At 41.1% G+C, this 27692-nt stretch overlaps 1 long non-coding RNA gene across 1 annotated transcript in view; it reads left to right on the top strand.

Moving 5' to 3' along the window:
- LOC133384346 (uncharacterized) overlaps positions 1 to 10253 on the top strand; it is a 37687-nt gene extending 27434 nt beyond the window's left edge. The window contains exons 2-3 of the long non-coding RNA XR_009762523.1: positions 7476 to 7565; positions 7831 to 10253. This is a non-coding gene — a long non-coding RNA (uncharacterized LOC133384346). The remainder of the gene's footprint in view (positions 1 to 7475; positions 7566 to 7830) is intronic.
- Positions 10254 to 27692: the final 17439 nt, after the last annotated feature.

Raw genomic sequence — 27692 nt, 5'->3', positions numbered from 1 at the left:
TGAGCAGGAGAAATTCACTCATTAAAATGAATGCACTCCCATGAATCCTTTTACTAACTATTTATTTAAATGGAAAGACAGCCATTTATTGGCAAAATGGCAAAAAATCTTTTATTAGATTTTTTTATCAGTTGTAAAGAAGCCTAGAATAGTCACTGGGGGAATATCACCTCATCTATAACTTATCCTTCCCCAAAGGGGGGTCAGCTAATGATGGCATTTCACAGGAGGCTTCTGTGAGATATACATCCTTTGATGAGGTGGTTAGGGTAGTTCGGCAGGGTGGGCGAGGGGCACTGTTGGCAAAATGTGACATTAAGTCTGCCTTTCGCCTGCCTCCTGTTCATCCATCGAATGTTGACCTGTTGGGTTTTAAGTTTCAAGGAAAGTTTTATGTTGATAGAGCGATGCCCATGGGATGCTCTATTTCCTGTGCGGCCTTTGAGGCCTTTAGTACCTTCCTTAAGTGGACAGTGAAGGACAGATCTGGTTCTTCCCTCATAGCCCATTACTTGGACGACTTCTTGTTTGTCGGGACGGCAGGTACTTCACAGTGTGCACATCTCATGAGCACCTTTGAGAGACTTACTGAGGAGCTGGATTTGCCTCTGGCTCTGGAAAAGTCTGAGGGCCCTCAACTTTCCTCATGTTTTTTGGTATTCTTCTTGACACTGTTTCTCAATGCTCTGTGTTGCCTAGCAATACACTCTTGGTGCTGCGTTCACACTTGGGGGATGCACTGGTAGCAAGGAAACCTACCCTCCTCCAGCTCCAGGAGGTGGTTGGACATTTGGTTTTAACCTCAAAGGTAATTCCAGCTGGCAGAGTGTTCCTCTGGCATCTGTGTGCCGCCATGAAAGATGTGCTCTCCCATTTTCACTTCATCCGTGTTTCCTCAGTTGTGTGGGAAGACTTGTGGATGTGGATGACCTTCCTCAAAGAGTACAGTGGTGTTTCTTTCTGGAGGGAGGAGCTGCTCCTGGAGGCTGAGCTATAGCTAACATCAGATGTGGCCAGTGGTTTAGGCTTCGGGGTGATTTTCAGGAATCAATGGTGTGCTGAGCTCTGGCCTCAGGCATGGCAGGATGCTGGGGTCATGGCTGACCTGACTTTCTTGGAATTCTTTCTTGGAATTGTTGTGGAAGTATATCTTTGGCCGTTGGACTTCCAGAACTGCACTGTGCGGTTCTGGTGTGACAACCAGACAACTGTGTGTGGTCAATGCACAGTCCTCCAGATCGAACTGGGTGATACAACTGGTTAGAGCATTTGTGTTGCAATGTTTATACTTTAATATTCTATTTGTGACCAGGTATGTTCCGGGCTTGCAGAATGACCTTGCTGATGCCCTCTCTCGCTTCCAGATGGAGTGTTTCAGGGTTTTGGTCCCGGGTGCATCCTCTGACTCTGTGCAGATGCAACAGCACCTTTGGAGCCTTGGGAGCTAGAGGGGCAAGCGGCCATTGAAACGGCTTCTTGTGGATGCTTCTTCGGGACCACACCCAAAGGAGAAACTTGTAACCCAGGAAGGGGAGGTCTGGAAAAAGGGCCAGAAATCTGGTACGCAGCTATTTCCTTGGCCAGCTTTGCCAAGACCACAGCCGCCAAATCCCTCACTGAGGCCTGGTTAGGAGAAGAAACAGACACCCTAGGTCCTGTATAAGGAATCCTAAATCCTTCAGCAAACCCCGACCATAAGATTGCCGTTGCTGGACGGTCGGGGTAAGAGTCCATTAGCCATGCCAGGGGGGCCAGTTTTATGGGGCTACTGGCTTTGAGGCAGACCTCCTCTGCCACTTGAGCCACATTTGGGTTGGGACTGGTCCCCACCTTGCTGTTTTGACTGCCAGGCCATCCCACAGGAGGCACTGGGATGTGCTGAGCCGCAGATGCCACAGGCATGCTTGAACCAGCAAGGATGGTGGGTGCAGCGGCCTGAGCTGTTGAAGGCCTAGCAGACCTGTTGGGATTAAACCCACTGTGGTCCCTGGCCTGAGCTGGAGACCGCACCAATAGATGCCCACTATCTGCCCAGTCACCAACAGTGGGCCTGGCCGGGGTCATGCAGCATAGGCACAGACCCCGATGCTTAATGTCCCATCACATTGTGGTGTCAAATGCTGCCCATTGCCTAAAGTTCTCATCATACTGCAACCATGCAGTACCCAAGAAGTCACTAAAGGCCCTATGTATAATGTCCTTGTACTTTATCATAGACAAAGCCCTGGACAGGTATGCCTGAAACATTACCCCCATATACACAGTGTATGCATTTAGCCAATTTGGCCAAATGCGATCCACTCTCCTCTTTTTAACTGCCTCATCCTTCACCTCAACACCTTCCTTAGGCTTTACCTCTGGCTCTCTGAAGAGGAGTGAGAATATATCAATATACTCACCTCACCATATCTTCTCCCGCATGGCCTGCAACAGGTGATTGCCAAGCAGGAGAGAGGTGTTGCCCTGCGGGTATACACCAGGAGGCAAGGGTAGAGAAGTAAGCTCTGCACTGGTGAAGCTGAAGGTGGCTGCCAAGGAGCTATGGCTGCTGATGGCCATGAGAGCTGAGGCTGTGTGGGGACAAGAACCCCACCCGTGTAGACCATGTTCTGGGCTGTAATGGCCATTGGTGTAGGGTCCACTGCACTAGCTAGCCCTGACTGAGGGGCCAGTGAAGCTCCGGGTGTGAGCCCTTATGTAGGAGCAGTGGGAGCAGATTCACCAGGAAGAGAGGATATAGATGCTACCGCCGTTGATGCTGAAAGCTCCAATGCAGACCTGGCTGGAATGATGGCAGAAGATGGCGGAAGCTGTCCACTCAGGATTGGAGCTGCTGGTGTTACCTGTGCCCTGCTAGTATGGACCAAAGGCACCTCTGTCACGCCATTTGCAGGAGCAGTCAGTTCCCAACCATCCGCTGGGGGTCTGTTGACCACACCCTCCTCTAAAACTGCAACCATGGCACAAGATCACATATCAAATTAGCTTTAGATGCTATTCAGGCAGATTTCATCACTGGGCCTGCCCATGAGACCACAAGCACCTGGCACTCACATTCCAATGCTTCAATTCTAGCCACAAGGGCCCAAAGCATACCCATATCTTCTTCTTCATTGGACGATGCAGGAGTATGTTTGGTACCCTGTTTGACCACAGTCACACTTTTCTTTTATTTGGCCTTCTTCACAGGCATGACTGCAGGCTACACACCCCACTGCTGCAGGACAGACAGCAAAGCCGCCACCACAAAGCCCAAAGGCCAGATCACTCCCCCACTTCCCGATGCTGAAGGCTTCACAATCGGCCCAGGGGCAGGAGTGCTGGACAGTGACCCTCCTTGTGCCTGCCACGAAAGCGCAAAGAGAAGCAATTGGGTGCCAAGCCGGCTTTTAAGCGTGGCTCCCACCTAACCTTGATTGGCCAGCGATGGCCGCATGTTCTACTTCCCCCCCCCGGACAAAACCACCTCTCTTCTTTCTAATGACGGGGGGGTGGAAGCAAATCTGACACCGCTTAAAGCGGGAACGGCATAATTGGTCTTGAGTTGCCAAAAAACCACTTAATTGTTCTGTTCATGAAGAAATTATATAAACAAGACTGACTTACAGCCCACCCATATGGCTATAGCTGAACATACTTCTATTATTATATTTTTATATTGTCATAATGTATAATTATACAGCCACAAGAGTGGCTACATACTATAGTCAGCATGGATTTTTCGCATTCCACAATGTTAACTTGAAAATACCCCCATGCCATTCTAATGCTTCCCATAAGCTCATTTCAAAACAAAACCTTACAAAACCTATTGTCCTGAACTCAGAAACGCTTGTTTAACAACCCTTTCAATTTTCATGGTGATACACAAAACAGTCAGAGAGAATCGAGAATCCAAAGTGTAAAAAGAGAGAGAGAAAAACCAGACACCTTTTGGATTTTTTTCTGTCAGAGTTCTCATAATTTGTTGAAATTAATTAAAAATCAGCCATGCTCACAGAGTACCTGTAATCCTATTATTGACCTCGCCCCATACTCCGACATTTATGTTCTGCAGTTTAAAAGTTTAAAAAATGCCTGTCTGATTTTTAATTAATTTGAGAAATTTAGCATTGAAGTCTATTATAACATTGGGCATGCTCAGTAAGAACCAACCATCAGTTTTCTAAAAGCCAGACTCACGGCTGCTGGGCTTGCCTAATCAGGTGGCCAAACCCACACCATACCTTTATCTCCCCTTAGACAGTCATAGCTTCTCCCAAAAATCCTGGGAAGTGTAGTTTGTGAAAGGTGCTGAGAGAAGGCTCTCATTCCCTGACAGAGCTCCAGTAGCCAGAGTGGTTTAACAGTCAGCTGCTCTGATTGAAGCTCTGTGAGGGGAACAAGGTGGCTCCTGGCAACTCTCAGCATCCTTCACAAATGATCAATCCATTCTCAGCAAACTTGCACAGGATCCAATTTCTTATCTCCTGGATTAAAAAGCAGAGAAACTCACTAATAGGTAAAAAAACCTTGTGGTTTAAGAATGTACCTATAGCCAACAGATATTTCTATCAAACTTTAAAAAGCAGGGAAAATGTGTGGCTATAGTGAATGTACCAGGGAGCAGGAGACCTGATCTCCTCTTTGAGATATTGTACTGCCCTACAAATTTGTCAAAATGCAAACACCATTTGGGTTGGTCTTTCACAGTCCAATCCACTTCCTGTGTAGCTTGGAAGAATTTGATAACATGTGCTTCTGAGCATATGGTGACTGGTGGCAACACCTGCAATCAGCCCAAATAACAGAAACAAGACATGTGCTGTGCTGATCTTGTTTTAGCAGGGAGGAAACAACAATATTAAAACAGTTGATATAGTTCAGATGGAAAATGGAAATAGACTGCTTTCAAGTCGATCCTGATTTATGGCAACCCTATGAATAGGGTTTTCATGTTAAGGGATATTCAGAGGGGCTTACCAGTGCCTTCCTCTGAGGCTAGTCCTCTCCAGCTGGCTAGGGCCTGCTCAGCTTGCCACAGCTGCACAAGCCAGCCCCTTCCTTGTCCACAACTGCCAGCTGGGGGGCAACTGGGCTCCTTGGGACTATACAGCTTGCGTACGACTGCACAGGTGGCACCACACATAAGCCCTGAGCCACTCACTGTGGGGCTGATCTTTAGCTGGCCCTTTACACCCAGGAGACACAAGTGGGGATTTGAACTCACAGACTCTGGACTCCCATGTAGGCTCTCCTTCCCACTGCGCCATACCAGCTGCCGTGGGCTGTGGCTGGCACAGTGAGGCCTTCTCCGCTGGGTCACTTTAAATATGTTTGATTTACTTTGCAATTTTAGTGACGTTTTCTATAGTAAATAATTTTCTTTTACTTCTGTTTGTGTGAATATGTGAAGTACAGCAACACTTTGCAACACTAAAAAAGAGCTCCAAAAACAATTGTGGAATAATGGCACTGACTGTTCTGCAGAATAGTTTCCAATGGACATGAGGAGTGTGCCAGTTTGCACAAGATAAAACAGTGGGAGGTGAAATATTTTCTAGCAAAATTCTAGGTGTGCTCTATGTTTTTAATTGACCATGCCCACCTTTCCTTAAGTGGAGTAGTTTAAGCGTAGCAGGATGGAAACATTCATCTTGGGCAGGACAAAGTTTGTTTTTTCCAACAGCTAGAGTCATTGGTTAAGTAGCAACATATTGTAATCAGTCTGACTTTACATCAAACTGCAGCTTCAGAGTCAACTGTTAGTGTGCACAAAATAGAAATAGAATATAACTTCCAATTTGAAACACAAAAGGCTGTCTTCACCATCATATCACATGGACCAATAAAAAGGCTTTAAATTAATAAAAATAAATTTGACACAGATTTCTAGGATGAATAATGAGAGAAATATAATTTTCTAGGTTAGATTCTCTGTAGAAACAATAGTAACATGAGAATGAAGCAAAGTAAGAAGAACACCAACAAACATACAAAAATGTAAGATGGCAGGTGTTGCCACCACTCACCATATGCTTAGAGGCACATGTTACCAAATTCTTCCAAGCCACACAGGAAGTGGATTGGACTGTGAAAGACCAACCCAAATGGTGTTTGCATTTTGAGAAATTTGTAGGGCAGTACAATATCTCAGAGAGGAGGTCAGGTCTCCTGGTCCCCTGGTGCATTCACTACAGCTGCCCAATTTCCCTGCTTTTTAAAGTTTGACAGAAATATCTGTTGGATATAGACACGTTCTTAAACCACAAGGTTTTTTGCCTATTAGTGAATACTTTTATATATTATAAGAATATTTTTAATTGTTTCCAGAAGCAGAAGTAAGAGCTGCCAGCAGCAATCAAACATTCTAATTCAGCTGGGATTGGGCACATGTGTATCCACTACTCCCATTTCCCCAAACCCCCAAATAGAGAGGAAAAACCAAAGCAGGCCAATCAGGACTGAAAATGATTAATGGGCATAGAATGCTGACTGACTGTTGTGAGGAATGGAAAACCATGAAGGAAAGGGAGTGGAATAGAGTGGTTGGATCCCGGAACAGAAGCATTCTATATTTTGTTGCAGGGCCTCACTTGTAATCCTTTATAACATTTGTATAAGTGTCAATATTTTTAAAAAAAGATAACTAATGAAGTGATGTTCATCTTAAAAATGTTAGGTTCTCCAACTATATTTAAAGTGCATCTTACTATGGTAGGACTTCTGAATCCGAGTATACAATTTTCAAGATGAACTTGTGAACTGCTGAACTAACTTCCTATATAAGAGAAGAGGTGCCATCATCATATGAGTCTGTTTTCTTATTGGAAAATGACCAAAATGCAGTTCTACATTGCTTGGCTGTTATAGATAAGAAATACTGAAGTAGCAATAATAAATTAATGGCCATGCAAGATGAAACCCCAGTTGCTCAGACTGCTGTCTCCACATAATCTGTATTTTATACAAAAGGAGAAAGAACTCTATGGAATTTCAGCTGTGACCCGATAAAAACTGCCAACAAACTGTGATAAGGAAAGTCTAATGTGCTTATTAATCATGTTTATAGTTCCTCATTTGCTGATATATTAGCCCAAACTCCCTTTATTTTATTTTTAATCACCGGTAGGTACATTTGATAGAGCCCTTGTTGTTGTTCTTCGTTTGCATTAATTAAAGCTAATTGACTTTGATGGGTTTTACAATAAATCAAATAAGTAATGTGTCTGTTATACTGTATTATTGGATGGAAATCTTTGCAAATCAGAATACTTAAAACAGCTCTTCAATATTTTTACTTTCCACCTTAGAGCATATTAATACTCCCCAGTTGCTGGATAGTTTTGCTAAGAGTACAAGCTGACAATAATGTAATAAAAATACTGTAAATGTTATGAACCCTACCTCTTATATTTCTATTAGTTGTAATGATGTAGATTGTATCCAGTCATATAAATTTGACTTGTTTATATTTTTTCATGCCTTACTTACAGCAGAGTTTATAGATCAACCTCCTCCATTGCGTATGAACACCCAGCTCCTCAGGGTCACATCTCTAGATGATGGGGCAAAGAGGATTCCAGGTACCATTTATAATCCTGTTCTCAGCTTAAATTGCTAGAATTTGTTTCCAGCATTATTAATAATTGTGTCTTCATAATTTCTCATGCTAGTTCCAAAGTCCTCTTCATTGCCTCCTAATTGCTTATGCAACCAGACCACTCAAGAAGAGCATGTCTCTGCTATGATTATTTTGATAACCTTAATGTATTTGATGTTTATGATCTATACACTAAACAAACTGAAACTGTTATAATGGTAACTTTTCCTCTCATTTTTGCTTTGTAGAGGGCCAGTTAATAGCTATGAGCCAATCTATGCACCATCCCTTCAACAACGTGAGAATAATCAACTTGGATCATATTCATCCAAATATCTTCTCCAAAGAATACGTTTTAGCACATTAAATGAGGATATGCACAACAGTACAAGGCAAAATGCCATGCAGTTAAAAATACATTATCTAATGATCCTAGAAAATAGCAGCTAATTAACCCACACATCCTATGATACTATGTACCACTTGTGCAGTATTAAAAAACACTTCCTTTTGTTATAAAACAACTGCTTGCCAATAATTGGGCACCCTCTTATTTTTGCCTTAAATGGGAGAAAGTGTTTGGACACCCTCCCCAACCAGACCATTCAGAGGTGTGTCAAATAACCAGAGAGAAAATTGCTTAGCATGAATTAGCTATACATTTAACCTATACCAGTGGTTCCCAACGTAGGGGCCGTGACCCCCAGGGGGGCTGCGAAGTAATCAGAGGGGGCCACGAACAGTAAAGAAATGAATTATTTATTAATTTTTTTAAAAAGGTCTTAACTCCCTGGAATGTCTGCTTCCCACTACCACTGCAGATGATACCTTCCCCTTGCTCCAAATGAGAGGGGAGGACTTTTGCTGAAGTGCCAGAGCATCCTTCAGGCACACCAAGGGCAGGCATCTGCCTATAAAATACATGGCAGATGCCAAAGGAGGCTGAGGGTAGAGATGCCAGAAAAAAGAGGGGATTACTGTCACCGACTCCTGTCTCCTTGCACCACTACTGCTGCTGATGTCCTTACTCAGAACGAGAGAAGAGGGCTTTTTGTGAAGCAAAAAGTAGCAAGGCTGCAAGGAAAAGCTGCTTTCTCCCTTCCTTCCTGGCACCCAGCCTGCCTCCCTAGGTGAAGGGGGTCATGAAATTTTTTGAACTTATAAAGGGGGTCCCGTACTCATATAGGATGGAAACCACTGCCCTATACTATACATTTATACTCTTTGTATACACAGACACATCAGTGAACTTCCTGCGCATACATGGTCTTACCTAAAAATTGCAAAGCCAGGATGTATTCTCTGTGTGCATAATGTGTCACAATGCGTGCACAATGAATTGAGAAGTCTTTGTTGGTAGTGGAGCTCCATTTGTTTGTTGAACCTCCCACATTTGTATCTCCTACTTGTATGGACTATAGGGAATAGGGATGGAATGTACCTTCTTCACAAGCTCCAGTTGGCCATGGTACTCAAGCTTGCAAGAAGCAATTCTTCCAGCATAAAATTAGATAGAAGAGGCTGTCAGAATTGCCACATAATTAAGAATTAGGAGTTATTGTGATCTTTTATCTATATGATTGGGCACCATATAGGCTCCGATCTTATTTTTGCTAAATAAAAGACAGAGAGCAAATTCAGTCATGTACAATCAGTAGTATTCATTTTTCTTCATCTCCCTTGCTCTCCCTGTCATCTCCAGGTCCATGCTGTACTACAACAGACATCCCCAGGAGCCAATCAGCATGAAAGGGGAGTGTATTAGCTACTACGAAGAGTCTTCTCAGTGGCTGACTCACCTCCTTTCACTCTGATTGGCTCTAATCGGCACAAAAGGGCTAGGACTCTTATCAGTAGTGAACATGCTCCCCTTTCATATTAATTGGCTGATACATAGGGATCTGCCTGGGGCCCTGCTCCCAAAAAAGTAAACAGTCTATGATCATCCCACAACCCTGGACAACTAAACCCCTATGTACAATTATTGCCATATTATATTGCTGGGAATATCGCTGCACCCTTATAACATATGGCCCATTCCACAAACCAGTTCAGCTAAAGTCCTTGCATTTATTATAATGTTGTCTAACTGAAACCAGTAGAGTTGAAGTGGCTCAGATCCAAATTCTCCATCCTAAAGTGTTTGGGGATAGCAGCCATACACCGCTATATAATTTAGTTCATGACAAGCTTTTCCCTAGATACCATGACTTCATCCATCCAGTTATGTTACTTGTCAAATGATAACGCTTTAATTAGCTGTTGAACTTTGGTATCCCCTGCACACACTTCCCAACCCAAACGTTCACATTATCTGTACAAAAGTGCTACATGATATCCTTGTTGTTTCAGGAGAATATGGTTGCTATTCACTGATTACGCCACACTACTGAAGATAAGAATTCTAAACTCCTGACACTCCATTCCAAAATCAGAAAGCATGCACAGGCAACAAAACCTGCCTCTCTTGGAGTCAAAACATAATAAACCCATTTACTACTGCTAACTTTTATTTTATAAAATAGCTGAATATTTTATGATATAAAGCACATTACTAATTTCACAGTCTAAACATAATTGTTTCCCTATAAGTTTTACATGATCATTACTTGGTTTGCAAAACGCTTGAGTATAAAGCTAGACCAGCTATATAATGCTATTACGCAAACATTTCTCACAATTTCTGTATTTATTTATTGTTAAATTGTATTAACTGCCTTTTTGTTGAAGAGGCTAATACCTTTGGTAAATAAATATCCATAAAAGGTTTTCAATGAGTATTTTCAGTTTTGTATCTGTGATTATGGACTACTACATTGCATACTCACCATCATTTGTGCAAGCTGCCTATCTATTTTTGCCTCCCTTGAGAATCTGAATTATAAAATTTAGTAATGGGCAAAATTCCAGATTCTGTCCTTAATCAGGAATTCTTAGTGTCTTTTACAAGTACTTTCCCTTCAGCTGCTCTCCAGCAGTTTCCCTCAGTTTTCTTTGAAAACGTTTATTTTGGTTTCATCGACTGGTTTCCAAGCAAGCACTGCAAGATTAGATGCTATCAGAGATGAAATTTCCTGCAACTGGTATCTGAGGACAGTGACAACCGACTGAGAAAACCCTTGTTATTACAAGACAACTCCAGGGAAAAAAAACTGGAACAAATCTCTCTCTCCTCCCTCCCAAGACAACTGCTGGAGTTCACTTTGTGGGTTGCAGACCACATATGGACCCCCGGTCACTGATAGGGCCTGTTGGGTTCTGTAAGCCTGGCTATATAACACACTTAAGCAAAAATCTAACAAAGTGTTGACTGAATTCCAGCTGGTGACAACATATGGTACATTAGCAAGCTTATCTTCACTATCTCCGTGTACAAACAAATGTGCATTTGTTCCAGCAACAGTCTGATTTCTCCTCTTACCCCAGACCAGAGTATCGCCTTTTCTAGGAAGCCCTGGAAAGTATTTCGGTATTTCATGAAGCTATTGTAACATTACTAATCCAAAAGTGAAAAATAGTTTGCTAGAGAAACAAGGTATTTCAGACCAATGTGAAGAAATGAAGATGATACATATGAATGTATGCATATGTATATTTCATTATTGGAAGGCTTTTTAAGCACACTTCAGGGAAACGTTCAGGATGGCATAAAGTAAAGATTATTTTAAAAACCAGTATCAAATATAAAATGTCACAAACTTCAGCAGAGCAAGAACAAAAAAGTTCAGCATAAAAAATCAGCGCAGTATATTAAACTTTGTACAGTGAATTGATATAACCTGCTAAATTTAAAAAAACGGGCAATAAAGATGTCTGCAATAGGCACTGGAATGACATCATACAATCATAAAATCATAGAATAGTAGAGTTGGAAGGGGCCTATAAGGCCACTGAGTCCAACCCCTTGCTCAATGCAGGAATCCAAATGAAAGCAAACCCAACAGGTGGTTGTCCAGCTGCCTCTTGAATGCCTCCAGTGTTGGAGAGTCCAGCACCTCCTTAGGTAATTGGTTCCATTGTCATACTACTCTAACAGTTAGGAAGTTTTTCCTAATGTTCAGTTAAAATTTGGCTTCCTGCAACTTGAGCCCATTATACCATGTCCCGCACTCTGGGACGGTCGAGAAAAGATCCTGGCCCTCCTCCACGTGGCTATCTTTCAAGTACTTGAAGAGTGCTATCATATCTCAGTCTTCTCAAGGCTAAATATGCCCAGATCTGTCAAAGATGGCCCAAGTATGATTCCTTGGATAGGGCACTCCGTTGGTGGGGTGCCACAACTGAAAAGGTCCAATCACTGCTCCCTTAACTTCAGATGGTGAAGGTCTCCAGAGAGCAGCATCAGATGACAAATGCAAGCTTATGTAACAATCTCTAACTTGCCCTACCTCTGGTTATTCCCCATTTTTCTATATAGTCAATTAACACAGTTATAACATATCTAATATATTGAAAAGGAGATATAGATAAGAGAGAGAGACAGAATATACAAGGACAGCCAATGTGGTGCTCTCTGATGTTGTTGGACTCTAATTTCCATCAGCCCCAGCCAATGTGGCCAATGGTCAGGTATGATTTGTAGTCCACCAATATCTAAATGGCACTATGGGATACAAAGAGTAAGAAAGGCTTAGACTGAGACCTATAGCAGTACAAAAAGAGAAACAAGAGCCTGTGATGGGATGCAGAAAAAAGGGGTGTTAACAGAGAATGTGTCAAAAATGAAGCACACAGTTAAATTTGTAATAAAAACTTGTTGTGACTATATAAGTTGTGAACTGTTGATGTAAACACTGGTGTATCTGGACAGTTAGTAGGTACAAGATAAAGGCAACGGTGGTTTCTGGCACCAGCATGTAGATAGGATCTGAAACATCACTTTCACATAGTTCCCTGGGAATTTATTTTCCTGGCCATGCTAGAAGTTACAAAACTTCTCAATAGCATAATAGTCCACTTTTGTCTGGCATCCCCTATGCTAAATTTGGAAAAAATCCCGGAGCAACAAGAAATGATTGTAATCAACAACCAGGTCTGTTAACCATGTAAGAACAGGATATATAATCTCACAAATATTATTTGTGGGATTCAGTGTGCCATTAAAGTGGTAGATATTTTCCTATGCTTTGCATCCCCCCCCGCTTTTTGTAGGGGTGGGTAGATTTATTATAGCATTCATTTTAATATGAATTCCTTAATATCTTCACATAAAGGCACATTCTCCACTGAGACTGGTATTTTTCTTGGTTTATTTATGAGCACAGAAAAGTATGGCTTCTGGAGCATAATCTATGTGAGCTTTGGGTTTTTTAAACTCCACCCTATCCATAAGCACAACATGAAAAATAATTCCTCTGGTTCCTACACCACCCACAGCACTGTTTAAAAATGGTTTGGGCCAAAGGTCACAACAACGCGTAGTTTTGAATATCAGATTGCCAGATGTGCTGCTCTGGTTTTCCTTTCAAATTTAAGAGGAAATGTAGAGCTAATCCAAAACCAGCATGTTCAGAAAGGTTGAGGGTTAATATTTCCGTTTTGATGTGGGCACATATCATCCATTTGTGGACACCTAAACAAATGTATCAGAATTCATCCAAAGATGGTAGAGTGAGTAGAAATCCCATGCTTCAGTTGACAAAAAACTCCAGTGTGGAAGCACCCTAAATGCAGGCCTATATGCTTAAAAACATGACAAGTTTTTCAAAAATGTCCATTGTTATGTTAGGCTGGATGTGCAAAGATGGGAGGATCTGCATATTGCAAGGATTGCTGAAATGTGTTTCTTCATTGAACCTCATGGGGTTCTTCTTGGTTGACCCTGGGTCATCCAGTGTCAGGGATTGCTCCTATTGCAATGGGTATCCCCAAGTGCAGCACTTTCCTTTTCCCCATTGAAATGAAGTCAGAAATTCAGCCCATTTATTTTATCTGATTTACCTCAAAGAGTGTCATTGATAATGAGCCAGCCACCTTGCACGGCTCCCTCCTCTATCTGTATAACCCTATGTCGGATCCTGTTTCTTGGTCACTCTAGAATGTGACAGATAATAAACTAGCTAATATTCAGTAACTTTCTGAATATTCTCCAATTCAGTTTTCACATTAAAAGTAGTGCTTAGTATGGTGGGACAGAAACACACACCCTCCAACAAAGATACATTTAATTGGAAGAAGATTCACCTGTATATAATACTGCTAGCTACAATTCTGCCCCTACTCCTGACAGTTCTGGTCCATTTTTTTCTTTTAGTTACTGCTTTTTTCTTCTTTTTGAATTAGTCATTTGGGTGATTCTAATTAATCTGGGATCACTTAGTGAAGAGAATGATATCATGATGTTGTGTAGTTTATCAGATTTGGTTTATGTGACAATATCACCAACTCAGCTGAAAGTGAGGACAATGCTTCCTGCATGATATGAATCATATTCATATTTCCAGTCAGTTGAGGAACATGTAGTGAACCAGATGCTCTGAAGCCAATCAGATTTTGCTCCATAATGACATCACTGAGGACAAATAAAGCCAGTGGAGAGGGATCAGTGTAATGCATAAGTGGACATATTCACAGGTGTTACTGAAAAGTTGTCAAGAGTGGAGCACTTTTCTCTACTGCCGAAAATGTCTGTGAAATACAGTGATTAGTTTTGTTTCAGCTCTGCTATTCACCTACATCACAATGCTGCCAATTCACATGTTACATTTTCCTACACACAGAGAAAGACAATCCATGTATACTCTAATGTGTGACATTTAGGACACTTCTTTGGTATGAGTGTACACATCCCGTGTCCAAAACATTTATTACTCAAGAGAATTTTAAGAAACCTCATACAATTCTTCAGAAATAACAGTTTACGATTATCTTCCATGAGGGGGAAAAATCATTTATAAAGTGGCCTTATAAAACAAATGGTCATTTGGTCTTTGTTCATATGATACCTGAGACTGTGGGACCCTCCAAATGTCCTTTTTATTGTGCATTCAAAATATTTGTGCTAATGATATCAGGAAGGCTGTACACAATCCCACTTTCAATCCTGTTTGAGTCTGCAAAGGCTTTTCCGGTGAATATATAGCTTCATCTCCAATCAATGCATGTCATGTAACTTCCTGCTGAAATTCTAAAACTTTGTCCACATCTATGCCCCAGGCACCTGGTTGGCCACTGTGAGAACAGGTTGCTGGACTAGATGGGCCACTGGCCTGATCTTATGTTCTTATACATTTAAAGCACAATGACACCACTTTAGCAATCATGGCTTCCCCCAAACCATCCTGGGAACTGTAGCTTGTAAAAGGTGCTGAAAGTTGTTAGAAGACCCCTATTCCCTTCAGAAAGAGTTGTTAGGAGACCCCATTCCCCTTAAAGAGATACAGTTCCTAGAGTGGTTTAACAATCAATCCCTCTTCCTGTGAAACTCTGGGAATTGTAGCTCTGTGATGGGAATATTTATTTATTTGTTTTATTTATTTTATTATTTGATTTATATCTCACCTTTCCTCCCAGCAGGAGCCCAGAGGGTCTCCTAACCATTCTCAGCACCCTTAACGAACTACAGTTCCCAGGATTGTTTGGGGGAAGCCATGACTGGTAAAGTGGTAGTACTGTGCTTTAAATGTATAGGATGTGTTCTTTTTATACCAAAAATATCCTGGAGGGTTTTTTTTTATTCCCATTTTGCCCTCCAGATGCCAATAATATAGCAACACTGGGGAAGCATCACAGAACAACTAATCAAGTGGAATGATGTGTGGGCAGTCCAGTATAAATCTGCCACTAATGCTCTATTATTGAACCAATGACATGCTGCAGATTACTCCTGCAAAAAAACCCCACCAGACTGTAGGGCCCCTGGGAATTATTTTCTAATGTTTCAATAGTCTGCAAGAATATGCAGTTCAATCCTGAACCTTATGGATCCATTTCAGACCAGGTTTAGACTTACAGGGGTCTAAAATAGATTCAGAAAAGGGGCTGGGTCTGATGGAGTGCCTCTAGGCTCTACAGTGTGTCCCAGGTATCCACATCCCCTACTAGATCAAGAATGGCCTTCATGAAAAAGGTGCTGCATGAACAGTTACCTGCAATGGATTTCTGCATGCCACACTCAGTTTGCACATGCATCCCTCAACATTGGTCAGGGAGTTAACACAGACAGCATCAGAGCAGAGATGGGCAAAGCTGTCCGTTTCAGTTTCTCTCACTCTCATTTTTCCAATCTTAAATTCAGTTCACCATATTCCCACATCAGTTTCCCTCCCCCATTTTTTAAAAAAATCCTCACGAAAATGCTGTTGTGAATTTCTACTAATACATACATTTTTGTATGCAATTTTGCCTAATATACCCATTTTTGAAAAGCAATTTGTACAAATATAATGCATTTCTGTATGTTATTTTCACTAATGTATGCATTTACATGCACACTTAATCCTAGTACATGTCTTTTTGTACATATTACTTGGTGAATTAGGTAGGTTAGCCTTTAAATGAGAAATGAAACAAATTTATCCCCCATCCCTACTTCAGAGAGAGCTTGGCTTTAGAGTACCAATCACTTATTTGGAATGAATGGTGGACTGATCCCAGGCTTCACTGTCAACCATGGATTCAGGCTGCAATGCTTCACATAACTGATCATTGCTGACAGAAAAATGAATGTGCAAATATATGTGTGCAGCCTTAGGCTGCAATCTTGTACACACTTGCCTGGGAATAAGTCTCACTGAACTCCAAGAGATTTACTTCTGAGTAGATATACATAAGATTGCCCTGTTAGAACTTAGAAGCCAATCCCTAACATTTGTTGTTGTTGCCTTCATCATGTCCAGTACAACTTCTTTCCTGATAAATATGCTTAGGTGTGTAGCCAATTATTAATTTGCCCTCTTACTCTCCCTGTAGCCTTTTTTTTTTTTTTTGGTAGAACCAATAGTGATAAATTTTCAGCTTTTGGCAAGAAAATATCCCGGATTACCTTGCATAATTCATTTATCAAGAATATTAAGTGTTCTATAGTTGGTGATGAGCATAAATGAGATACTTGGAAAGTTCATATGCACTTCACTTCTTCTGTATCAGCAGCCTCCTAAGGAAGAACTATTATTTAAATCCTCTGTATCTAACCAAGATAAACCCAGACTCTCATAAATAAGACCAGCACTATTTGTTTTAATGACTTATTGGAGGCTGGGAAGATGTGCTGAGCCAAGGCTGAAATTTGATAATATTCTACTATGCAAAAAATTCACAATTAGTCACATTATTTTTTCCACATAAAAGAGCAATTACCTCATGTTTTTATAGCATTTACAGGCTGATTAGATTTTAGCACCACAAGCATACCTATGGTTCAAAACTACTGCTGCCTCTTCAGTGTGGAAAGACATTCTTTTACAGTCCTTAATTTGGTTTCACTTATCTATCTGCAGAGCGTTCCACTCCTAATGCTGGTGATAGGTATGAAATACAGGCCTACAATAACTGTTAGGAAGGGAGTCATTTACGTTGGAAGATAAATTACTCCCTAGACCTGCCTCCTTGGATCAGTGGGATGATCCCTGCATCCTGGCTAGTCTACTCCTCACTATTTGATAAGGTGTTCATTTGTGCTGAAGAAAAATGCCAAGCAAGGTCAAATGACCACTTCTAGGATGACTCCCAGGTTTAGGCATAAGGAGGATATCACAGAGCAAGAAAGACAGTGGAATAGTTAAGACTTGTGAGTGACAGTTACTTGGCCGCAACAGATAAATGTTTAATGTCTTGAATTTTAAATATGAGATATCTTGTGGGAATAAATTCTGCAAGATGAGTGATGTCATTTTTGTACATGAATAAATGGTCTCTGAAATAAGAACCTAAAGTGATTTGTGCCAATGCTTTCAGTTTAAGCAATTTCAAAAATGAAGTGATTGCTGTTTTGGGCAGTGTCAAATGAAACCCACCAAGAGTTGTTGCTTTTGTTAAGAATGGACTTCCTCCAATGATAATTCCAGATGGCTCCACCCATAGAAACTGGGTGTGTTGTTTCTTTGATGAAGATGATCCATGTTCATAGCCCTCAAGACAGAACTCAGGATTTGTCACTAACCAAACAACCACCCAGGCCTGAAAAAAGCAAGCAGGTTATGCCACGCACATAGCGAGAAAAAAGGTATCTATGTTTACACTTCTGGACTTCAGATTTTTTACTCATGAGCCAAACTGAATGCATGAATAGGTGAGGAGGAGGTGGGCCTGACTTTTTTTATATAATCCACACAGATTATACACAATTGCATCAATCCAATTAATTCTTTGGACTGTCAATTCTCAATCGAAAACCTATGTTTCTTATTTAGACAATTCCACATTGCAAACTGACATTTTCCTACTGTGTTTGGGCACTACTTGTAATTAATTGTTTTTAAAAAGTGGTATGACTTCTAAAGAATTGGGGACTATGCTTAGGGTTGCCATATTCCAGTTCCACAAATCAGGGCAGGTTAATTTGCATATTATGTAAAATAGTTGCATATTATGCAAATTATTTGCATATTATTTGCATGTTAAAATTTGGATTGTCCAGTTGTTTTGTTTTTGTGCCTAGGAATTACCACCAAAAACTGGGGAAAGATGTGAGAAATCTTTTTTTTAAAAGCAACATTTTCAGCCTTAAATGCCTAGACTCTAGTTTCCAACACTATGGAGTATTTATTGATTGATTAAGAGAATTTATATCCTGCCCTTTTGCTGTTAAAAACAGAGCTCAGCACAGCTTACAAATATAATAAAAACAATAAAAATACACAATCAATATAAAAACATAATAAAAACACAAAATAGCAACAAACAAAGTAAGTCAGGGCAGCAGTACAGTTAACCATATACGATATATTTCAAAGATGTGGTGGGTGGAGAAAAACAAGAAGCCAAAATGTTAGGAAAAGGAGTCTTTCACACCACATGCTCAGTTCTAAATACTGTTGCAGCAAGTTTTACAAGTTCCTCCAGTATTCCACTGGTGCAGGCACTCAGACATTCAAAGTATTTGTATGTTTCTTAGGTTTTATAAAAGCAGAGCTTTGCTTAACTCAAAATTTCTTTTCCCTTTGATCAACCACATCTACACAGGTTCCACCTCCATACTCAAAATGAAACTGGGCCTGGAAGTGTGCAACAACTCCACACATACCTTGCTAATTAGATTACCAATGCCAGGATGTCTGTCTTATCGACTACTCTCCTGCTCCCCCCCCCCAACCGGGCATCATGAAAGACCCAGTCCTGGGCTCAGAAAGAAAATAAATATCTGGTCCTCTTCAAAGTATTGATAAGCCTCTTGTTTTAATTGAAATAATAATTATAAATTCTTGTTCTTATCACTAATGGGAGTTAATTATCTTGCATATGCTGCTGTTACTTCTATAGCTGTAACGGAGTGAGGTTAAAGATAAGTGAAATGCAAATAGGAAAAAAAACACAGAAGGCAGTAACACTTTCCTAAATGTAATACCATACCAACCACAACAAGATTCCTATGAGTAAGGCAGAAAACTAAGCGTCTCACAACCAGTCAGGATTCCTAACCAAAAACCAAAAGTATGATAAATGAAGAAATATTTATATAATCAAATATATTTATTATTTTCACAAACTGTAAAGATATTTATAGTGCAATCCTAGGTTTATTTATTCAGAAGCAAGTCCCAGTGTATTCAGTGGGGCTTACTCAAACAGGGACAGAAATGCAACCTCAAGTGATAAGCAACTTCATTCACACAACCCAAAATTCCGAATCATGCCACTTTACGCTGTTTTGCAACTGTTTATACTTGTTTTTATGGTTATTGGATTTTAAATGGCTTTATTTCTTGTTGTGAGCTGCCTTGGTTTCCAACCCTACCTCACAGGGGTGTTGGAAAGACTCCATACACGCACACGCACACACTGCAGATGTATAAATACATACAGCCCATATAATAGTTTATTGTCAAACCAGCTGGTCATTGCAGAAAAATCAGTATTAGTTTTTTAAAAAATCAGTATTACTTTCCTACAGAATAAAAACTGTAATACCTAAGTAAGCCCTGCCTACTTGCTTTAAAATAGGACTGGAGGGCACAAACACAATTCTTTTTTACATTCACTCCAAAGTCCCATTGATTTTGAGCACATTCATAACCATGTCTACTCAAAAGTAAGTCCAATTGAATTCAATGGGATTTACTCTGGGCATATGGGATTAGCATGCTTTTACCCCCACAAAAGCAAGTATTGGGAAGGTTTTGAAAACACTGCCCAAGATCTGACTCCTGCACACAAGAGGAAAAGAAACTGAAATGTATATACTTACCCAATTTATGAGATTTCAGATAAACAGGGGGGGAAACCACCATTTTGTTTTCTAGACACTGCCTCAGGTGAATGAAACTGAAACACAATCCCTGATTGGCTGCAATGCTGAACAGGCGGGGTTAAAGCTACGAAGTGCTATAGTACTGTATACAGTACTGTTTAAAGAAAGATTTAACAGTCGTGGGCGGCTGACGTTTTTATGTATATCTCGAGATCCGGACCACCTAGAAACTTAATTTTTTTTTTAAATTAAAGCTGAGAATCCGGGCCACCTAAGAAATTAGCCGGGTGCCGGGTGGCATGCATAGAATCCGGGTAAAACCTGACTAACCGGGCAATATGGCAACCCTAACTATGCTGCTAATGTCATAGGCACCAGCCAACAGCAATTTTCTAATACACTGGAAAGAATTATTAGGTGTGTGTTTTCCAGAGCTCACTTGAGGACAGAAAATGTGTGTTTTCAGGGCACAGTGAGACTTTCAAACTACATCTGTTTTTACCCTAAGACTGAACTAAACAATTAGGCCTAGATATGTGAAAGCATGGAAAGAAATTTAAAAATTGGGGGAAACCCAGAGTTCCCCCGTTTCCCCCAATTTTTCAGAAAAAAACAGAAAAATGGTCCCCCCTCCATTTTTCCAGTTTTTTCCCAGGCCTTCACATCTCTGCTTAGGCCTTTGGTGCGTTGTACTTACATTACCAATATTAAGGAGCAGCAAAATGAACTGCATGCTCTGAATGGTTTTTTGTAATTCTGTCTTGTGATCACTGCCTAATGCCACCTTCTTTATAGTTTACTTATCATGCCATTGTGAAAGGTTGCTATACCAAAGGCAAATTATGAGATAAATCATTGTGGCAAAGAAAAAGTAGGATGTTATTTAACCAGACTCTAGCAATGTTTCCAAAATGATTTTTGTCTTTTTTTATATTTCATAACTATGATTGACTAAGGGAGCAATCCAACTCATATTTACCTTGGGCTGAGAGGAGTTGAATATGGTGGACTCCCAGCTGAGCTGGAAAGTCCTGGCTCCTTGGGGCTCCACCAGGCTCTGCCAGCAGAAGCCCCTCTGCTGTAGCAGAGCTGAGACTTTGCCGGCTTAGCTGGGAGTCCCCCAAGGAAGCCTAGCCCGGTGGAAGGGATGCTGGCGGAAGCCAGTGTAAGTCCCCAAAAAGGGGTGTTCTGGGGGCATGTCAGAGGAGGAACTGAGGCAGGGACTTACATGACATCCAACTCCCATTCAGAGTGCTCCTGTGGGTCCAGATCCAGGCCAAAGTTACAATGAGAAAAAGGTCGGTCTAAGAAAATAATTTTAATGGAAGTCAGTGGGGAGCACTTACTAGCCAGTAGGGTATTCGTGAGAGCCGGCTTTTTCTTTTTCATTCGTGCACATTCTTTTTCATTTTACCAGCCCGGAGGCTCCCAAACGGGAAATAGACGCAGCAGAGCTTCCTGCCAGCACCCCTTCCCACCAGCTTATAGATTGCTCTGTAAATGCATCTTGGCCATCCTCCTCCCCCACCAACATCCAAACTTTAAATGTATAAGTATTAAAAGAAAGATGTTAGGGGGACTGAGGTTATTCAACATTTTCAAACACAGAAAGTCTCAGCATTCCAAAGTACTGATGAAATGATTCAAACAATGTTTTTTCTTATATTCATTAGGAGAGGAGATTGATTTCAATTAACAATGTATCCCCTTTCTTTCTCAACGCTGTATTCTTTCTGTGTGATCACAGAAAGCTTATAACATGGAGACGTATTGGTTTGTCCAACTGTAAATCTTTATAAAGGCAGTATTGTTAGGGATGGATGAATCTGTCAATTTTGGTTTCTATCAGTTTCCCATTTCCCACTATTAAGTTTCTCCACATTTTCACATTGATTTACATTTTTAAAAAAGAAAGTCCTCATGAAAATTCATCAGTATTTTAGTGCAAATTTCTTCTAATATTCACGCTTGTATTATTATTAGTAGTAGTAGTAGTAGTAGTAGTGTAGTAGTAACATTTATTAAGTTGCTTTTCTTCACAATAGTGAACCCAAAGCGACTTACAATCAATAAAAAGATTAAAACCAATATAAAAAAAACTAAAACAAATAAAAAGTTAAAAAACACAGTACATGGATTTAATAGGTGGTGGGAGAATTTTGTCTAATATACACATCTTTTGTAAAGCAATCTTCCCTAATACAATGTATTTTTGTGTGCTATTTTCATAAATATATGCAATTTTATGCACACTTTACCACAGTATATGCATTTTTGTCCACAATACTCTTTCCCCTCCCCTCCTGACTGAGACCATTGGGAGTTCTCCAATGGCCCTTGGAGAATTGGAGCCCGTAGAGTGCTCAAACAATTGCTGAGCAGAGGAGTCAATCCTGCTGGGGTCTGCTTCCACAGTGCATTTCCTATGGGGAATGCATTGGCAAAGCAGATGCCCAACCCCCTGATAGCCCCAGATTGCTCCAGGCAGGCCAGCCTGATTTGGGCCAATCCAGGGCTATCTTGCCTTGACTTGGCCCAAACCCGGATTTCCCCAAATCAGCCCAATTCAGTTCAGAATTTGGCCAAATCCAGTGCACAGCCTTATTTGTTACCTCTTCTCCTTTTTTTCCTGTTTTCCTATCCATATCTTTTGCAGCTTCATTTCTCAGTTACTCTGTCTTTTTCCCTTGTGTTCTAACAGCTTATTAAGAATATAAAAGGCCTTGGAACAATTGGGAAGAAAGAAATTCCAGGTTTCCCCACTCTAAAATGGGTTATTTCTACACTCAGATGAGTTTAATGAATAGTTTGGCTCTTATCCCCCTTTTCTATCTTCCTGCAGTTTTTCTCTGTTTCAGTCTCCCCTCCACTATACCTTATCTCTATCCAAGACCAACTTTACCATTAGACAGAGTGAGGCAACCACCTCAGGCAGCAAATGCCGTGGAGTCTGCCCACCAGCAGCCGCATCTGTTCTTCTCTGAGCACCCCGGTCATATTCTTGTATTAGACAACAGACCTATGTGTGCCACTCGGCCTGTCCTGCACCCCCATAACGAGCCTGCTGCCCTCAGTTATGCTGCCAGCATTGAAGAGAGATTCAACTGCCATTCTAGTCAGCTTCTGTATATATAATGAGGGTGAAGCAATTTTGTCCTTTGCTCCAGGCAGCAAAATGTCTTGGGCCATCCCTATCTCTAGCCTTTCTCTCTAGCAGTTTCAGATGCAAATGGGCCCTGCAGTGTGGACTAGCTAGGTTTGAGTCTGCAAGACTCAAAAATGGTTTCCAGCTCCTTTATGCTCTTCTTAATCTAGAGAAGCCCATTCATGTGTTCAAAAGAATGCATGTTGGCAAACAGTATGTAGGGAAAACAGGCAGTCTTGTGTCCAACATCTCCACTCACTTCACCCTGGCTTGAATACAACTAAGTCCTACAGAGAGTCAAGTCTACTAATTTCAGTGGGACTTCTCTGAGTAGAATTAACACTGAATACCCCACTGACTTTTCCACATTAAATGGGAACATCTGAAGGGGTCTTCTGAGTACATGCAACAACTGAATGCACATATATCTTGCCCTTCCTCCCAGTAGGAGCCCAGGGCAACTAGTAGGAGCTTTAGGAAATATAATGGTGTTTCAATTTATGATATGTTTCCTAAGACGTTTTCTTTAACTTACTGACTATTTGAATTTTGTTTTGTAACAGTAAATGATGCAACCTTTTTAACGTTGTGAGCCACCTTGCACATAGATTACTATGGAAAGGCAGCATGCAAATAAACCATGATGATGATGATGAAAAGGACAAGAAGGGTCAATATTTGGCCCTAAGGGCTGTGTAGTTCAGACCTGGTCTAGCAGGAGGGAAGGAGAGAGAATGAATGAAGTTGCTAAACATCCAGAGCACACAACTGCAAAGAAAAGTGCATGTCTTGAGATTATTTTTTATTTCCTGCCAGTAACATCCATTGTGGTAGGGCAGAGCCTCCTCCTGACGCCTGCATTGCTACAACATACCTGGATGGCACTGGGGGAGGGGAGGGTGGCAGTGGGTTCAGGGCAGCAAGGACACTCTGGCTGGAGCATCGGATTGGATCCACCAAATTGGCAAATGGCCAACATCATCGCCAGCCTGCCCACCCCAGTATTGTCCAGTTAAGCTGTAGTGATGACAATGTGTAGAGGATGACTCCTCAGCTCAGCCCCATCACACTGGCTGCTACAGTTAACCTACCAGCTGCTTTGCTTTCCTTTTCCCTGGATGCAGCACAATAGCTCATGGCAGCACCAGCAGGTGACAAAGAGGACCTAGGTTTACCTGAGAAGGTTCCAATTTAAGATGCCTCGAGCCTGGGCAGTCCAACCAAACACTGCCCCATAAGCAAAGTCCATTCATTCCAAGGGGCCTTTCACCACAGTATAACTCTGTAATGAACACCTGGGGTCCTTTTCAATTATTTCATCCAAACTATTGTGAAACCTTAAGTGATCTAAAGCTGGCCTTCGAGGCTCATATTCAAAATCAATTAAAGTAGAAATAAATAAATAAATAACCGATTTAGAGCAAATCACCCATATCCCTCCCCAGAGGCAAAGTGAATGGTTTTATGTGTTATTTAAATATGGGGCCTTCTTCATGTTATTTATTTTCTTGGCTGTTTACAGTCCAAGCTTTGACAGCCAGATTCTGTCTACAAATAACCAATAAGAACTGCTGCCACTGAACAGAGGAGTGGGAGCAGCGTTATATAAATAAACGCAACCATTTTGGCAGTTATCCGAAATCTGCTTTCAACTGAGTACTACCAGGAGTGAAAGTAATTAAAGTCCGTTTGTAAAGAATTTGTTAGAGAAATGTGTAAACAGCAGTATAAACATTAGGTCGGGGCAAGGAGAGAGGCAGGCTTTTGGTGAGGTGGGCAGCCCATGCTTGCTTGCCAGAGTGTGGTATTCCCAAAAGGGAGGGAACATTTGGAAAAACAACACAACCAAGGTTTATCAATACAAATCTTTTCCTAAGTGGCACATTTTGCTTGAAGCCTGTGTGAGCTGAATTGAAAGAATGAATAGGCACTTCAAATGACTCTCTCTCTCACACACACACACACATACACACACAGACACACACATTTCACTGGTAATGCTTACACTGGTCTAAGATATGCTACTTCTACATATTTTTGCAACCAACATTTGTCTATAGCAGAAGTCAGTGAATAGTTGGTTTGGGTTTTATTGAATCTGGAGTATATTTCTTCATGAGATTTTCAGTGTCTTACTCTTTGGAATGCCACAGCAATTAGCACTCAGCACTATGATATCAGTATCTCCTATGGTTAAGAATATTTTAACCCATTGGTACCAGACTACCTCCAGTAACCTCAGCAATCCTTCATACCATCAAGAAAATCTGTTTATAATTTTGAATATTGATTTCTAAATTCATTTTAATTCTGAATCAGAAAAACAGAAGATTTAAGAGTACTGTACAAAATCCATGCATTGCAACCTCAAGAGACATACTCAAAAATGAATTAATGTTTATGCAACTCTAAGACTACAACATCTTTGTCATGTGATTATGAACTAAATTACATACTCCCCTAACTTTAAGCCAAACAACTAGGAAACCAGCAAACAGTGGACATGTTCATAAGACTAATGTTTTCTGGTAGTTTTCAGGATGAGTTTAGTAGTTTACCACCTTTTCACGAGATCATGTTCTCAGGTCACTACTGAGAGGGGAAATTCACTTCAGTGTCATTCTCCTGCTTCAAGAATGGGCATTTTTCTTTGCACAATGGCTCATAAGCCAAGATAACCATGAGTCATGATATTCATTATCTCTGAAAACCTCTTTCCCACTGCAACACTTTGCGTGGAAGCAGTAAGGTCTAAAATATTATTATAGTGTGCTTACCCAGACATTTGCAAGGTTCACACACTGGCACCAGGAAACCCCAGAGAAACCAGCCCCATATGTAGACCAGTATGATCATACTGGTTGGGGTTGATGGGAGTGGTAGTCCAAAACAGCTGGAGGCTACCAGGCTGGTGAAGGCCAATGCCGATAAACACAGTAAGAAGCTTTTAGGTGTTACCAGTTCCATATGGAATACCACACGAGGGAAACCATTTTGTCAACATTTACATATGGACTGTAATGTTTGAACTGGTCTTATCTAGCAATGGGATACAATTTGCCCCAGGCATGACTATGATTCAAGTATCTTGTTCCATTTCACTCTGGTTTCCAGCCCAGTTTTGATTCCAAGGGCACTGTGTTCCAGTGGTTCTACTCCTACCTCCAGGGGTTGCTCCCAGAGAGTAGCATAGGGAGCCTCATGGTAACTGTGCTGAGAGGCTTCAAAGCCACTTTATGTATATTATATTTTCTTACTTTTATATCCCACCTTTTTTCATCAGGGAACCTAAGTTGGCAAACATGTGATTCCCAGATGGTCTCTCTTCCAGGCCTGACCAGACTCAGACCTGCTTAGCTTCAGCAAGGTGGTGGCCTCATGTGCCTTCAGACCACATTCTGGGACCAAATAAATATATATATGACATTAATCAGCTCCTGCCTCCCTTGCTTTTCCATTTGAAACCATTGGGTGGGGTTATCTAAGATTTCAAGCAAAATGTCATCAGTAAGCTGATGAGTCCCCAGCTCTATCTCTCCATTCCAAATGAATCAGAAGAGGTGGTAAATATGCTGGACTGATGCTTGGAAGTAGTGATGAACTAGTTAAGGATGAATACATTATGACAATTCCTATAAGACAGATATAAGTACTATGGATAGGCTGTTCTTCAGTCTGGGAACTGCAACAATAGCCTATTTTGGATGGAGTACCATGATGGAGTAGGTATGTAGCTTGGGGGTGCTCCTTGATCCATTGTTGTCATTGGAACACCAGGGGCCTTGTCCATAAATAGTCCATATTTCCAGCTTCAGCTGGGCTGGCTAACCAAATATAGTCGTTACTAGACTGGGATAACCTGTTATCAGTAACCCGTGCACTAGTGACCTTGCATGTGGATTATAGCAATGTGCACTATATGGGGCTAGGGTTGCCAGGTCTCTGATTTTTGCCCAGAGACTCTGGATTTTTGGGGTCCTCTCTGGGTCTCTGGGTGAGTCACCTTAATCTCCAGACCCTCAGCTTTCATTTTCCTTAAAAAATTAAGTTTCTAGGTGGTCTGGTTCAATAGATATACACCAAAACATCAGCTGCCCCTCCCGCAACTTCTGTTAAATGATGTCATAGCTGGCTGCTCTAACCCCGCCCTTTCAGGTTTGTAGCCAATAAGTGAAGTCAGGGTTGTGATTGACAAGGCAGTAGTTAGACCCTTATTGCAAGGCCAGAAAACTGTTTTTTCTTCTTGCTGATCTGAAAATCTCATCAATTGAGTAAGTATATACCTTTCAGTCTTCTCTTGTGCAGAAGTCAAACAAGTTTAAATTTTCCTGGGCTGTTGAAGAGAGTAGTGGTTTGAAAATCTTCCCAACATGAAGCTTTAATCCTATACTCACTTTTCTGGGAGTAAAGCTGCAATGCTAATCCCACATACCTGGAGTAAACCACTTTGAATTCAATAGGACTTACTTTTGAGTAGACATGGTTAGGATTGTGCTGTAAATTAATGGGACTTTTGTGTGAACATAGTAAAGAATTGTGTCTGTGTTGTAAATCTTTCTCTTCCCCTCCAATCCTATCTTTTCAAGCAATTAGGCAGGACTTAGTAAGGTATCACTGCT

The sequence above is a fragment of the Rhineura floridana genome, chromosome 4 (assembly GCF_030035675.1).
Source record: "Rhineura floridana isolate rRhiFlo1 chromosome 4, rRhiFlo1.hap2, whole genome shotgun sequence".
In the NCBI taxonomy this organism is placed as follows: domain Eukaryota; kingdom Metazoa; phylum Chordata; class Lepidosauria; order Squamata; family Rhineuridae; genus Rhineura; species Rhineura floridana.
The sequence above is the reverse complement of the archived record's forward strand: the minus strand, read 5'-3'. Positions and strand labels throughout refer to the sequence as shown.